The sequence below is a fragment of the Chrysemys picta genome, chromosome 14 (assembly GCF_011386835.1).
Source record: "Chrysemys picta bellii isolate R12L10 chromosome 14, ASM1138683v2, whole genome shotgun sequence".
In the NCBI taxonomy this organism is placed as follows: domain Eukaryota; kingdom Metazoa; phylum Chordata; order Testudines; family Emydidae; genus Chrysemys; species Chrysemys picta.
The window spans coordinates 13,065,957-13,076,355 of NC_088804.1; the positions used below are offsets into that span (position 1 = coordinate 13,065,957).

Sequence of the window (10,399 nt, forward strand, 5' to 3'; positions counted from 1 at the left end):
TTGCTCTAGTCTACTTCTATTAGTAAGATGCTTCTCATGAACAGGGAACATCTAGGAAGAGTCATGGAGTATGACTTTGAAACCCTACAAGTTTTTGTCACAGGTGTGTGTTTTTGCTTTTTTTATTAAAGTCTATCCAGCTTGGACAAGAGGGAAACATGGTCTCATCATTGCCACACAAGAGCCAACTATCAAAACATACTGAGATGATGCATCATTAAGGCTTCAGGTACAGTTTCTTATGGAAATAGCCATAAGACAGGCTTGTGTTTTTTCCTGTCTATAAGCACATAGGTGTCATACACTAAATCAATTGCAGAACTAAATCATTAAACTGTACTGGGCTAGCCTCCTATTTGTCTTGTTTTGCCCCCAACACAAGGTGCTTTTGGTAGCCTCTTCAGTGAGGTGCTTCACCCTACACAAATATGGTACCACCGTAGTTACAACAAACTCTAGATTAGAGTTGCTATCTGACTCTTTTGCCTACATTGGGTTAGTTGGCTTCTGCAGCACTGAAGATGACCACAGCTATGTAACAAGGAGCTGGAGTTGAACCTAGTTCATTCAGCAACCAAACTGGCAAGTGTCATTTAAAATATCCTTCATTCTTTAGTGTGGATGTGGGCAAATAAAACCCCCTTCCTGTGGAAGGCTGTAGCTCAGATGTGGGTAGTCTGGCTTCCAGAGAGAGCTTATTCTCTTCCAATTACTCACTGCCACCCCCCCCCCCTTCTGGAAGGGGGAATAAACACTGCAATCCTACAGTAAGATTGCTAGAACAAGGCATAACATAGCCAGAGTCTAGGGAACAGATAACACACTCCTCTTTTTCTCCTCCCCCCCCCCCCACCCTGGGCCTAGTGTATGTGTCATAGTGCCAATACAGGGGTGGCTGGGAGATCCTACTCTGTGATAAGAGCTAGGCTTATGTCATACATCTGAAACTCCACCTGTTCTCTGTAGGCCTCCCAAATGCTTCCAGCCATCTGCTGTGGGCAGCTTAACCGACTAACCATCAAGGAGGTGGCCGATTTGGTTTCTAACAGAAGCCTGTGCTCAGACTGAGAGGGGATTATCATTGACATAGCTCAACATCAGGCACTGGTGAGCATCTCTGGTAGAAGGATGATCTAGTTGAGAAGACACAGGACTGGGACTTGGGGAAAGATTTGTTCAGGTCCTGGTTCAGCTGTAGAATTCCCTTGTGGTCTTGGTTAAGTAACTTAACCTGCCATATGCCTTAGCTTCCCCTTTAGCAAAATGGGTATAGTAATTCCTTAGCGTAGAGGGGTACTCTTCATCTCCTCAGAGCCTCCCTTAGGAGGTGTTCAACAGGATTATGTTGTCTCAGATCATGTTCAGTGTGCAGGTGGGTCTGTTAGACAGTAGAGACATGAGTGGCTAATAATCAATTAACCTAGGTGACATTAAGCTTTTCTGCCTCCAAAACAGCAATGGAGATGCTATGACAGGGTGTGAATGAGTGGGGTCTGGAGGACGACGACTACCTGACTGAGAATCAACATAAGCATGTCTCTAAGAATGCCTCTAGGAAGCATGGTACATCTAGGGCTGGCGCTTCCATTTAGGTGACCTAGGCGGTTGCCTGGGGGGCAGCAATTCAGCAGCGGAGGTCCTTCTGGGTCTTCAGCAGCAATTCTGCAGTGGGTCCTTCACTCGCTCTGGGACCCGCCGCCGAAGACCAGAAGGACCTCCTGCTGCAGAATTGCCGACGACAACTGGGAGCGTGGAAGGACCCCCCACCTAGGGCACCCAAAAACCCTGGTGCTTCTCCTGGGTACATCTGCTTGGTGTGGTGGAAATTTTCACCATATTGATCTTCCTTTTTCTTCTCCCTGTCATCTTGTTGGATCTGCAGCTGTAGTTTTAGGTGGGAAGACCGCATAGGAGGTGAGCTTCTTATGACATATTGCTACACTAGTAGGGTGAGGGAGATTCAGTTTTAATATGCACTCTAGATAATAAATTTGAATAAATGAATGATAGTACAGGGGCTTCCTTTTAGTTTTTTGTATGTTATTAAATATGGTGCTAGTTAAATAAAGTTGAAAATTGCATGCAATTATAAACAAACAACTCTTTGGGAACAAGCAGCAGAGACAAGCCAGTTAATGCCTTTGCTATAATGCATAACATTCCCCCCTGAGCAATTTCATATACTTCCCCTTTTCTGTATAGGCTCAAGTTGTACTGGTACCTAAACATTCTTCAATGAGCTTCTCTCTAGGAGTGCTGTAGACTGTGCAGAAGGCCAGTTTCCTACATGCCAGAGCTTGTCTCCTAGAATTGAAGGGGTTTGATAAGAAGACAGGGTGTAACAGAATGACTTGGCTTATACCACAAGAGTATGTGCATGTGCACTCTGGATAAGGTGCCTGTGTGGATTACAGTGATAATACAGCTCCGTTGTGGGAACAAGCCACATCCTGCAAAACTGAGAAAGGTTTGAGGGAAAGTGGACTCGTTGGATTTCTGACCAGTCAATATTTTCAGCTGCTCTGCTAACAAGAGACACATACCTGAGGGGAGAGTGTGGCTTTATATGAGCTGTGTACATCAATTACTGATTATTGGAGGAGCTGGGTCCTTTCCCCCCAAAGTAATAAATACATTTTAATAAGGGTTGTAGAGGTGTGAGCATAACAAGAGCAGCTGAAGGGAGGGAGCCATAGACTAACATTTCTTCCTATTGGAACAGAGTACATTTTGCCCCACTGGTGACTAAAGAAGAGAGCTGGGTGTGTGGGCGTCTGCCAGGTCAGAGGAGGAAAACCCCATTAGCTGAAATGGACATGTACCTAATTGCCCTCTTTCTATTTTCACTCTCTATGAGAGCAATGGAGCAGCTGTCTGATTTCATGTCTTGGTCTCTCACTGTTAATCTGATATATCCATGCTCCAGCCTCTGTTATGGCAGATGGTGGGATTCAGGAGAGATGAATGCTCTGGGAGAGAACTCCTATAGTAGGCCAATCTTCTCCTATGTAAAGAGCTCTGAAATGCCTCAGTAGGAATTAGAGTAAGTGACATTTGTACATGATACATTTGATATCACCTCTATCTCCCCCCCCCACCATTTTCTATCTTCTAATCTCTACAGGCCAGTGTGAGGAAACCACATTTGTTTGTACACAGTGGGACACAAAATAATTTGTACCAGGAAACAAAATAAACCCAACCAACACCCCCTGCCCAACCCCCCAAATGGAGTGAATGTCCAGTTGCAGGAGCATTCTATATCACTAACCCGCTCCCTGGCTCTTGTCAGAGGTGTGGTTTTAACTGTAGATGTCATACGTCTGAATCATCCATTCACTAGTGAAATTCATTCACACCCATCTGCAATGGCTTGGTGAGGAAGGGACTTTCTAATGGGCAGCAGCTGCCAGTCACAGCCACACCCTATTTTGAACAGTATTAACGCCAGCTGTGCCTAGGAAAGGTTTATACCTGGGCTCTGGCTTGTGCTTCTGCTTGGGTTGTGTTTGCTCTTGTTACAAATTTTTGCTACATCCCCGTCCCTGTTCAACCCCACAGGTATAGTGATGGAGTCTCAGGTGCGTCAGAGCTGAATATGAGGCTGCAATTAACTGCATGGTGAACATGGAGCTGTATGCTAGCTAATGTCTATTTGTCCATGGTGAGTGCCTGTTTCACAAAAACATTATCATATTTCATTGTATGTTAGAATTCAGGCATTTGCAGAAATCTAAGGCTATTGAGGTTTTAAAGCCATCAATGAGAAATTCTGGTTGTGTAGAATGTCCTTAGAAACTAGAGTATTACATACACTTGTAAAGATGAGTTCTTGTGACTCTACAACTTCTAGTGTGGAGCTAATAGGAAACTTGGGGGAAGTTATTAGAGGCCGGAAATGGAGAAAGGGATGTTTAGGTGTCAGAGGCAGTAATAGCTCTATTACTATTTGAAGGGTGACCTAGATTAAAGATATCACTAAGCTCAAGTACCAGTGCAATGCATTAATCAAAGTGAGTTCAGTTTCTGGTTCTCCAACATAGGAAGTTGGTGATACTTAAGAGGGACATTTTAAGGCAAATCTTCTGAAACATGCAAATCCTACTGCTAACCATTTCTGGGACTCAAGTGCCAGAGACACATACATACTTCAGAAAACTTTGTCCTTAAGCTCATTGTGCCTCAGTTCCTTACTTCCAACATAGGAGTAACATTTTACATGTAAGGTCTTGGGCAGCTGCCTATCAAACTCTCTGAGGCAAGAAGGTGTTTTTATATACCATAATGAAGCCCATAATCTCAGCTGGAGCCTCCTGATGCTACCACAATCCAAATATCCTAAATCGTCACCACTGCTTTCGCTGTCTGCCCAGTCCTACTACTTTGACTGTGATGATGTGGCCCTGTGGCATGTGGTCCAGTTCATAAAGGAGCAGCCCTATGAGGAGAGGGAGCATGTAGAGAAAGTTTCTGACCTACCAAAACAAGCAAGGAGGGTATATTGTCCTACAGGACATCAAGGTGAGCAACTAAGTCCCTAACCACGTGTGGTGGGAGGTCAGTGGAATGGAGTCTCTAATAGGGTTTCTTTTCTCTAGCTATGTGAAGAGAAAATATGAGGGGGCTGTAGAGATGGGAATCTTAAGAGGAATTTCCCATAGAGCTTTGCTACATAAGCAAGTCAAACTGGAAGTCTAAGGACCTAACGTGACCTTATTATTTAGTGCCATAGGAGTAAAACTGTTTCTGGAGCACAGGATTTAAATTCCTAACTGCTCTACTTAAATGTCTGAGCTGTGAATGGTAGGCTTGGGGTTAGCGGTGAAGTAATATAGCAGTGCTATTGATCACTATTAGTGGATGATGCATGTTCACTAGAAAACACTTAATCCTTGAGAGATTATTATTGGCAGGTATGACCAAAGAAAATGTGTGATTTTTTTTACTTTGCTACATTACATTGTGTTTGTTCAAAATGGGCTTTCATTGAAAAGTGATTAAGCATTTCCGTTTCAAAGTATGGGTTTTGACAAAACACTTGTTAGAATGGTCTTTCTAGCAAAAGACCAAGCACAATTTAGAATAGCTATTATCTTGGTGTCTATTGCCCTAGAAATTGGGCAGAGTCGAGTCCTCCCCATCCCAGATAAGTGCCCTAACCACCAGGCTACAGGCTATTCTGGGTTGGGTCTCTCCCTTTGGTTTTATGAAATTTCAGATGGTCACAGTTTCATCCCAGTGCAGAACTGGAAAGTTTAGAGAGATGGGAAAAGTGTTTCTTGCCCAGTTCTCATCCTAACCTTTTCCCACTTGTATGTAAGTTTTTCTTCTAAGAATGTTGGGGATCTATTATGCTATTCTGGCTGGTATTACAGAACCCAGAGTAGAATCATAGAATTTCAGGGCTGGAAGGGACCTCAGGAGGTCATCTAGTCCATCCCCTTGCTCAAAGCAGGACCGATCCCCAGACAGATTTTTACCCCAGTTCCCTAAATGGCCCCCTCACAACCCTGGGTTTAGCAGGCCAATGCTCAAACCACTAAGCTATCCCCCCCGATGAGTGGGGGAACCATCTTGAGGCCCTGCAGCTGGAGGAGACTGTGTACCAGGCCCTACTGGACCTGCACAAGCTGGCTATGGAGAAGAACGACACCCCGCCTCCCCCCCGTGTGAGTATGGCCAGGACTAGAATATGCACTATCCCCTGTTTTGGATGTGCTGCCCAGTGTGGGAGAGCGAGTCCTTGGCTTTCAATCCAGGTAGCAGTACTCTAGTGAAGCATGTCTGGAAACAGCATACATATCTGCTCTTCATGTTGGTTTATTGATGTTATAAATAGAATGTGCTACTGAATCTCTGTCTAATGTCCTGTCTCTTAATCTGTGCACAAATGACGGAGTAGCCTCTTTTACTAGAGATATTATCATGCTGGTAACTGTAGCTCTGTTCAATCACTTTAGCTTCCATTCTATGCACCTGATGAGTAATCACGTCTGTTCAAATGAAGTGCATAAAGGTAAGGTTCATGCCCCCTGAAACCTGTGAAGCAAATCCATACTCCCAGAATCTAAACAGTCTTCAGGGAGGTCTGTTCAAAACTGCCTAGCACCGGAGGCTTCATGCTAACCAGCAGTGAAAGCTGCTCTTTGTGTAACTATGTATGTGCACCACTGGCTCACTAAATCTACAGTATTGAATATTGGAGAGCAGAAGTAAGTCTAATACCCTAAACCTCCTATCTGCTTCTCCAGCTATGTGACTTCCTGGAGTCTAACTACATGGAGGAGCAGGTGAAGGCCATCAAGCAGCTGGGAGACCACCTCACCAACCTGAAGCACCTAGGAGTGCCCCAGAATATCATGGGAGAGTACCTGTTTGACAAGCTCACCCTGGGGAAGAGCAGCTGACCTACCCATTTAACACTTCTGGCTCTTTTCCAGAGGAGAGAAGCTGTATCAATGACCATCTAAGTGCTGAGAATAAAATTGACTAACCTATTAAAGTCTGTATTGTGCTGTTGAACTGGGGTGGGGATGAAGGAGGCCACAGGCATCTTGCTGACAAATCACTGGCTAGTATGGAACGAACATAGTAAACTGAGAGCAGACGGTCAGGTGAGGAGGGGATGGTACAGGAGTACATTGCCTATGGATATTCCTCAGACATCCTATGCTCGTGGGTGAAGTATCCCTCAGGAATTGCATAAAAATGCTGACCTCTCTCATGACAAACTGTGCCATCCTTTAGCCCAAGGTTATGCCTGATGGCTCTAACTTTCCCTTTGCTCTGATAGCAGAAAGCCCTGTCCAACTACTACAAGGCTCAGATGGTAGGTCAGCTTGTGGCGAGGCTGGATGGGAGTGAGTGGCTGTTAGTGTGCATCAGACAGAAATGGGTATTACATGAAGCACAAAAAACTAACTAGGGCTATGCAGTAGCTGGTGTGACTAAGTAACTGGAGAGACTGTGAAATCTCTAAGGGGAGGTGGGGTGGGAGCTGACTTAGTCTCGGTCAGAGTTTGAATCCTGTTACGATGTAACTCAATTAGTCAATGAAGTGCCATTGATCTAGCCATTTTGAAAACAGTAGAAGATTGCTAAGCTGTTCCTGTAGGCACCTACAAGTAACTCCAGGGGGACAGTGGAAGCCTAATCAAGAGCAGCACTTAACTTAAACCTAAACCCAGATTGAAAAAGGGGTAACAAATCAAAGCGCTGCTCTACGTGGGGGTGGAGGGAAGCTTGAACTAGTTCATGTACATGAGATACTTTGCACTTGCTCTCTGTGTGGACACTATTTTAGTACAAAGTATATTAAGCAAACACTGCTTGTCTAAATAAGCACTTAGTTTGGGGGAAGGTCTATTAAATGTGGGTGTAGATTTAAAGTGCAGTAGGGGATGTCTAGTTTCTAGCAGCAATGACTGCCCACACATGAGATGGGCCATACTAGTGTGGGGTAGACTTACACCCCAGCTTGCTACAAACTATGGGCCTATCTGCATGAGCACTTAAATAAACGTCATGTGAAGTGAGTCTGTCCAGGCAGGGAGTCAGTGCAGAGCAGCTATTGTGCTTTAAACTCCTGCATCTGTATCCTTCATGCTAACTTTGTCTCTGAGTAAACAAGGTCCCAGTCTACTTGTCAACCACTCTTACTAAATAGTGCCTAATATAAAGGGCTATTAATTTAGGAGAGGGCCTATGTAAATAACATGCAGAAGCTTTCTCTCTACAACCCAAGATTGTAAACGTTGTTTACACTGTTTTCCCCCAGTCCTACTACGTTGACTGTGATGATGTTTTCCTGAGGCACATGGCCAAGTTCCTTAAGGAGCAGTCACATGAGCAGAAGGAGCATGCAGAGATGTTTCTGACATACCAGCACAAGGTAGGCTAGATATCTCAGAATTTTCCTTCTCTTATGATTGGTCTAATTGCTCATGTATAATTGTTTTGGCACCTAACTTGCTTACCTCCGTAGAGTAATAGGTGTTTGTGGAGAAGAGAACTTAAAATATAAATAGCCCCACTTAAATGTGTCCAGAGGTGCTGAATGGTTGGCTTTGGGTTGGTGGTCAAGTAGTAATACTGCTATCTGTCAGTCCCGACCAGCATTAACAGAAACCTAGGAAACTCCTAGACATTGGGAGGCTAGTACTGGCAGAAATGAGTCTCAACCCTAACCCTTCCTCCCCTCCATGCAAGTATATGCAATATCTAAGATGACCGAGGGCCTTATTCACTTTCCTGGATGGTATTACAGAAGCCAGAGCGGGATGAGTGGGGGAACAGCCTGGAGGCTCTGCAGTGTGCCCTGCAGCTGGAGAACGCTGTGAACCAGGCCTTAGTGGACCTCCACAAGCTGGCTACTGAGAAGAATGACCCCTGTGAGTATGTCCAGGACTAATGTGAGCAATTCCTTCATTGAATGCCCTGTCCTGTATGGGAGGGGTGAGTCCTTGTCTTCTCCAGAATTCTGCTTCTTGGGTTGAAAGCCATGTTATTTTCTGACATGATCTGCTGTCTTCATAGAATCATAGAATATCAAGGTTGGAAGGGACCTCAGGAGGTCATCTAGTCCAACCCCCTGCTCAAAGCAGGACCAATCCCCAACTAAATCATCCCAGCCAGGGTTTTGTCAAGCCTGACCTTAAAAACCTCTAAGGAAGGAGATTCCACCACCTCCCTAGGTTACCCATTCCAGTGCATCACCACCCTCCTAGTGAAAAAGTTTTTCCTAATATCCAACCTAAACCTCCCCAACTGCAACTTGAGACCATTACTCCTTGTTCTGTCATCTGCTACCACAGAACAGTCTAGATCCATCCTCTTTGGAACCTCCTTTCAGGGAGTTGAAAGCAGCTATCAAATCCCCCCTCTTTCTTCTCTTCTGCAGACTAAACAATCCCAGTTCCATCAGCCTCTCCTCATAAGTCATGTGCTCCAGACCCCTAATCATTTTTGTTGCCCTCCACTGGACTTTTCCCAATTTTTCCACATCCTTCTTGTAGTGTGGGCCCAAAACTGGACACAGTACTCCAGATGAGGCCTCACCAATGTTGAATAGAGGGGAATGATCACGTCCCTCAATCTGTTGGCAATGCCCCTACTTATACAGCCCAAAATGCCATTAGCCTTGGCATGAAGGGCACACTGTTGACTCATATCCAGCTTCTCATCCACTGTAACCCCTAGGTCCTTTTCTGCAGAACTGCTGCCTAGCCATTCAGTCCTAGTCTGTAGCAGTGCATGGGATTCTTCCATCTTAAGTGCAGGACTCTGCACGTGTCCTTGTTGAACCTCATCAGATTTATTTTGGCCCAATCCTCTAATTTGTCTAGGTCCCTCTGTGTCCTATCCCCACCCTCCAGCGTATCTACCACGCCTCCTAGTTTAGTGTCATCTTCAAACTTGCTGAGGGTGCAGTCCATGCCATCCTCTAAATCATTAATGAAGATATTGAACAAAACCAGCCCCAGGACTGACCCTTGGGGCACGCCACTTGATACCGGCTGCCAACTAGACAAGGAGCCATTGATCACTACCCATTGAGCCTGACAATCTAGCCAGCTTTCTATCCACCTTTTAGTCCATTCATCCAGCCCATACTTCTTTAACTTGCCGGCAAGAATACTTTGGGAGACTGTATCAAAAGCTTTGCTAAAGTTAAGGAATAACACGTCCACTGCTTTCCCCTCATCCAGAGCCAGTTATCTCAATAATTAGGTTAGTCAAGCATGACTTGCCCTTGGTGAATCCATGCTGACTGTTCTTGATCACTTTCCTTTCCTCAATTTCAGAATTGATTCCTTGAGGACCTGCTCCATGATTTTTCTAGGGACTGAGGTGAGGCTGACTGGCCTGTAGTGCCCATCTTTTAAAAAAGGGAAGAAGGAAGATCTGGGGAACTATATTAGCCTTTTTCCAGTCATCTGGGAGCTCCCCCGATCGCCATGAGTTTTCAAAGATAATGGCCAATGGCTCTGCAATCACATCTGCCAACTCCTTTAGCACCCTCAGATGCAGTGCATCCGGCCCCATGGACTTGTGCTCGTCCAGCTTTTCTAAATAGTCCTGAACCACTTCTTTCTCCACCGAGGGCTGGTCACCTCCTACCATGCTGTGCTGCCCAGTGCAGCAGTCTGGGAGCTGACCTTGTTCGTGAAGAGCGGGGCAAAAAAAAGCATTGAATACATTAGCTTTTTCCACATCCTCTGTCACTAGGTTGCCTCCCTCATTCAGTAAGGGACACACACTTTCCTCGACCTTCTTCTTGTTGCTAACATACCTGAAGAAACCCTTCTTGTTACTCTTAACGTCTCTTGCTAGCTGCAACTCCAAGTGTGATTTGGCCTTCCTGATTTCACTCCTCCATGCCTGAGCAATATTTTTATAC

General features: G+C 45.1%; 1 pseudogene; it reads left to right on the forward strand.

Moving 5' to 3' along the window:
* Positions 1-3,569: 3,569 nt before the first annotated feature.
* Positions 3,570-7,885, forward strand: LOC101937708 (ferritin heavy chain A-like; annotated as a pseudogene).
* The last annotated feature ends 2,514 nt before the right edge of the window (positions 7,886-10,399 follow it).